Genomic DNA, 6000 nt, shown 5'->3' with positions numbered 1-6000 from the left:
CCGCGGACGGGCACGACCTCTTCGTCACCACCAACACCCACCCTATCCCATCTACCATAGTGCTCTGAAACCACAGAGACCCGCGTCTGCCTGGACCCGGAAAAACAGTGCAGAAAATAGCGCGTTTCTGGCCAGGTGCGGTGGCTGACGCCTGTCGTCCAGGCATTTTGAGAGGCCGAGGCGGGCGGATCACTTCAGGTCAGGAGTTCGAGACCAGCCTGGCCAACGTTACAGGTGTGAGCCACCGCCCCCGGCCTGGGACCTTATTTGGAAATAGCATAGAGATGGTGAAACCCCATCTCTACAAAGAATACAAAAAATTAGCCGTGTGTGGTTGAAGGCGCCTGTAGTCCCAGCTACTCGGGAGGCTGAGTCTGGAGAACTGCTTGAACCCGGGAGGTGGAGCTTGCAGTGAGCAGAGATAACACCACTGCCCTCCAGCCTGGGTGACAGAGCGAGACTCCATCTCAAAAAAAAAGATAAGAAAAAAAAAGGGTTTTTGTCACGGAAACGCCTGACAGTGCCTTGAAGCTGGGGATTAAGAGTGAATTGCATACTTGGGATTCTGCAGCCAGAAAGTCATCGCAGAGCTAATGCACTGCCTGGACCAGGCTTCCTGAAAGCTGCTGGTCCCTCATCTCTGGGGCACGAACAAGACATCTGAAAATAACTCGGGTTCCGAGCTGCCAAAACGGCACCCGGACGTCAGCTGTTCTCCCCGCAGGCATTCCTTCCACACAGAGGCTCCTTCGGAGGACAAAGGGAGCAGATGGTGCCGGCCGAGCTGACGGCCTCTTCGATCCTGGAGGGTGTGGGGGGCAGGAGGAGAGGGCTGTGGTGTCTGGGGCAGCCTCCTCCGGCCACTTCTCAGCAAGACGTCCCTCTGTGCTGTTGAACAATGATGTCTGGACTTTTTTTTTCTGAGACAGAGTCTCACTCTGTCGCCCAGGCTGGCGATCTCAGCTCAGTGCAAGCTCAGCCTCCCGGGTTCACGCCATTCTCCCGTCTCAGCCTCCCTAGTAGCTGAGACTACAGGCGCCCGCCACCGCGCCTGGCTATTTTTTTTATTTTTTTATTTTTAGTAGAAATGGGGTTTCACCGTGGTCTCGATCTCCTGACCTCATGACCTGCCCGCCTCGGCCTGTCAAAGTGCTGGGATGACAAGCGTCAGCCGCTGCGCCCGGCCGACGTCCAGACTTTCTGCTCACACAGAGCACACGGGCAGAGACAGGTCCACGTCACCAGTGCATCCGCATTGATCCTTTCCTTGTCCTGGACACTGAGAATGAGATTAGGGTGTCTCAGGGACGGGCTCCTTCTGGAGGCTCTAGGGGAGAGTCTTCCTGCCTCTCCCAGCTCCTGGGGGCTCCAGGCGTCCCTGGGCTTATGGCTGCATCACTGCAGTCTCCGCCTCCATCTCCACGTGGCCTTCTCTGCATCTGCGTCTCCTCTTCTCTCTCTCAGAAGGACGCCTGTCATTGGATTCAGGACCCACCCTACTCCAGGACAATCTCATCTCAAGATCCTTTAGTTAATCATTTCTGCAAAGACCCTATTTGCAAATAAGATCCCAGGCCGTGGGCAGTAACTCACACCTGTCATCCCAGCACTTTGAGAGGCCGAGGCGGACAGATTGCTTGAGGTTAGGAGTTTGAGACCAGCCTGGCCAACATGGTGAAACTCCATCTCTACTAAAAATACAAAAATTAGGCTGGACACAGTGGCTCGCGCCTGTCATCCTAGCACTTTGAGAGGCCGAGGCAGGCGGATCACTTGAGGTCAGGAGTTCGAGACCACCCTGGGCAACATGGTGAAACCCCGTCTCTACTAAAAATACAAAAATTAGCCAGGTGTGGTGGTGGGCGCCTGTAATCCCAGCTACTCAGGAGGCTGAGGCAGGAGAATCATTTGAACCCGAGAGGCAGAGGTTGCAGTGAGCCAAGATCACACCATTGCACTCCAGCCTGGGTGACAGAGCAAGACTCCATTTCAAAAAAAAAAAAAAAAAAAGCAAACTGCTTCAGGACTGGGTCAAGACATTCAGAGGTTTTCGAGCATGTGTGTGCACACACACCCCCAGAGCTGAGGGATCCCCCACAGTGGCTGAAGTACTCACATTTCAGTAAAGGTCACTGTCCACACTCCTGAATAATTCAGCAACATTCACCCGTGCCATATTAACAGGATCCTGCCTCACGACTGATGCTACCAGTTTTGGGGAGATCTGGGGATCCCCAGTGCCATAACGCCAGCTTCAGGAGCCCCGTGACCCTCACCTCTGAGCCCAGCCCATGCCTATGCACCATTCTCCTGGGCATGTCCACAGCCGTGTTCAGGGCACGGTCTCTCCCCAGGCCGACGGCCACCTCCGTACCAATCTTTTCTTTTTTTTATTTGAGACAGAGTCTCGCTCTTGTGCCCCCGCCTGGAGTGCAATGGTGCGATCTCAGCTCACTGCAATCTCCCACTCCCAGGTTCAAGCGATTCTCCTGCCTCAGCCTCCCGAGTAGCTGGGACTACAGGTGCATGCCATCATACGGGGCTAATTTTTTTGGGGGGGCGGGGGGTAGAGATGGTGTCTCACTACGTTGCCCAGACTGGTTTCAAACTCCTGGGATCAAGCAATCCGCCCGCCTCAGCCTCCCGAGTAGCTGGGACTACAGCATGCACCACCACGGCCAGCTAATTTTGCTTTTTGGTAGAGATGGGGTCTTGGTATGTTACCCAGGCTCATCTCAAACTCCTAGGCTCCAGTGATGCTCTCACCTCAGCCTCCCAAAGTGCTGGGATTGCAGGCATGAGCCACCTGGCCCTGCTGTTTTTGTTTTTTTTTTTTTTTTCAGATGGCATCTCGCTCTGTCGTCCAGGCTGGAGTGCAGTGGTGCAACCTCTCAGCTCATTGCAACCTCCGCCTCCTGGGTTCAAGCGATTCTCCTGCCTCAGCCTCCTGAGTAGCTGGGATTACAGGTGCCCGCCACCATGCCCGGCTATTTTTACATTTTTAGTAGAGACGGGGTTTCACCATGTTGGTCAGGCTGGTCTTGAAGTCCTGACCTCGTGATCCGCCCACCTCGGCCTCCCAGAGTCCAGCCCTGATTTTTGAATACGCTCTCTCTACTTCCCAAGTTTTCTCCAATCAGCAACTATTCCTCTTACAAAAGAAAAAAAAAAAACAGTTTTTTGTACTACAGTGCTGTAAATCACTACCCCTGGCTATCAGAAATATGTCCTTCTGGCCGGGTGTGGTGGCCCACACCTGTAATCCCAGCAGTCTGGGAGGCCGAGGCAGGCGGATCCCAAGGTCAGGAGATCGAGACCATCCTGGCTAACACAGTGAAACTCCGTCTCTATTAAAAATATAAAACAATTAGCTGGGAGTGGTGGCGGGTGCCTGTAGTCCCAGCTACTCGGGAGGCTGAGGCAGAAGAATGGCGTGAACCCAGGAGGCGGAGCTTGCAGTGAGCTGAGATCGCGCCACTGCACTCCAGCCTGGGTGACAGAGCCAGACTCTGTCCCCAAAAAAAAAAAAAAAAAAAAAATCAGCCAGTGTGGTGGCTCACGCCTGTAGTCCCAGCTACTTGGGAGGCTGAGACGGGAGGATCACCTGAGCCTGTGGAGGTGGAGGCTGCAGTGAGCTGTGATTGCACCACTGCACTCCAGCCTGGGTGATGGAGCAAGACCTTGCCTTAAAAACAAAACAAAAAAAGGGCCTGGCATGGTGGCTCATGCCTGGAATCCCAGCACTTTGGGAGGCCGAAGTGGGTGGATCACATGAGGTCAAGCATTTAAGGTCAGCCTGACCAACATGGTGAAACCCTGTCTCTACTAAAAATACAAAAATTAGCCAGGCATGATGGCGCATGCCTGTAATCCCAGCACTTTGGCAGGCCACGGCAGGTGGATCACCTGAGGTCAGGAGTTCGAGACCAGCCTGGCCAACATGGTGAAACCCCATCTCTACTAAAAATACAAAAATTAGCCGGGCGTGGTGGCAGGTGACTGTAATCCCAGCTACTCAGGAGGCTGAGGCAGGAGAGTCGCTTGAACCTGGGAGGCAGAGCTTGCAGTGAGCCGAGATTGCTCTACCGTACTCTAGCACAGGCGAGAAAGCGAGACTCTGTCTCAAAAAATATATAAATAAAATAAAAGTGAACTGTTTCACAGCAGCTCGATTTTGTAACAGCCCAAAAGCTGAGACCACTCAAGGGTCCACCAGTGGATGGGTGGATGAGCACAATGTGGTCCACCCACATGGTGGAATAGTATGCAGCCATGAAAAGGAATGAGGTTCTGACACAGACTGCAATAAGGATGAGCCTTGAGGACATGACACTCAGTGAGAGAAGCCAGACACAAAATACCACATAGAGTAAGCAGAAACCACTCAAGGGTCCACCAGCGGATGGGTGGATGAGCACAATGTGGTCCACCCAGATGGTGGAATACTACGCAGCCATGAAAAGGAATGAGGCTCTGATACAGGCTGCAATGTGGATGAGCCTTGAGGATATCGCACTCTGAGAGAGAAGCCAGACACAAAAGGCCACAGAGAGTAAGCAGAAACCACCCAGGTGTCCACCAGTGGAAGGGTGGATGAGCACAATATGGTCCACCCACATGGTGGAATAGTACGCAGCCATGAAAAGGAATGAGGCTGTGACACAGGCTGCAGTGTGGATGAGTCTTGCGGACGTCACACTCAGTGAGAGAAGCCAGACACAAAAGGCCACAGAGAGTAAGATTCCATTTCTAGGAAAGGCCCAGAACGGGCAAATCCACAGAGGCAGAAAGTGGATGGGTGGTTGCCAGGGGCTGGGGAGGGGGACCAATGACTGTTAATGGGGACAGGGTTTCCCCTTGGGGTGAAGAAAATGTTCCAGAACTTTTGTTGTTGTTGTTGGTTTGTTTGTTTTTGAGACCGGGTGGGCTCTGTGGCCCAGCCTGGAGCGCAGTGGCACAATCTCAGCTCACTGCAACCTCCGCCTCCCAGGCTCAAGTGATTCTCCTGCCTCAGCCTCTCGAGTATCTGGGATTACAGGCACGGGCCACCAAACTCGGCTAACTTTCGTATTTTTAGTAGAGACAGGGTTTCGCCATGCTGGCGAGGCTGGTCTTGAACTGCTGACCTCAGGTGACCCACCTGCCTCGGCCTCCCAAAGTGCTGGGATGACAGGCGTGAGCCACCGCGCCCGGCCCAAGTGTTCCGGAACTAGACAGAGGTGGTGATGCGACACTGTAGATGTGTTAAATGCCCCTGTTCACTTTAAAACGGTTCCCTTTATGTTATGTGAAATGTATCTCAATCACAAAGTTAAAGACAGAGGCCCAGGACAGTGACTCATGCTGGTCATCTCAGCACTTTGGGAGGCCGAGACCAGTAGATCGCTTGAGCTCAGGAGTTCGAGACCAGCCTGGACAACATGTCGCAACCCCGCCTCTACAAAAAAAATTAGCCAGGTGTGGTGGCACGTGCCTGTGGTCCCAGCTAATTGGGAGGCTGAGGTGGGAGGATCGCTTGAGCCCGGTAGGCGGAGGTTGCAGTGAGCTGAGATTGCACCACTGCACTCCAACCTGGTGACACAGTGAGATCCTATCTCAAAAAAAAAAATATCGGCCGGGCGCGGTGGCTCATGCCTGTAATCCCAGCACTTTGGGAGGCTGAGGCGGGTGGATCACGAGGTCAGGAGATCGAGACCATCCTGGCTAACATGGTGAAACTCTGTCTCTACTAAAAATACAAAAAATTAGCCGGGGGTGGTGGCGGGCGCCTGTAGTCCCAGCCACTCGGGAGGCTGAGGCAGGAGAATGGCGTAAACCTGGGAGGCGGAGGTTGCAGTGAGCTGAGATGCTGCCACCGCCCTCCAGCCTGGGCAACAAGGGCAAAAATGTCTCAAAAAAAAAAAAGAGAGAGAGAGAGAGAAAAGTAAATGCCATCTGCATGCCCTTTGCAAACATTTCCTCCCGAAAGTCTCCTAGAATGATAAAAGCAACCACGCAGCC

Source organism: Symphalangus syndactylus, chromosome X (assembly GCF_028878055.3).
Source record: "Symphalangus syndactylus isolate Jambi chromosome X, NHGRI_mSymSyn1-v2.1_pri, whole genome shotgun sequence".
NCBI lineage: Eukaryota > Metazoa > Chordata > Mammalia > Primates > Hylobatidae > Symphalangus > Symphalangus syndactylus.
The sequence above is the reverse complement of the archived record's forward strand: the minus strand, read 5'-3'. Positions refer to the sequence as shown.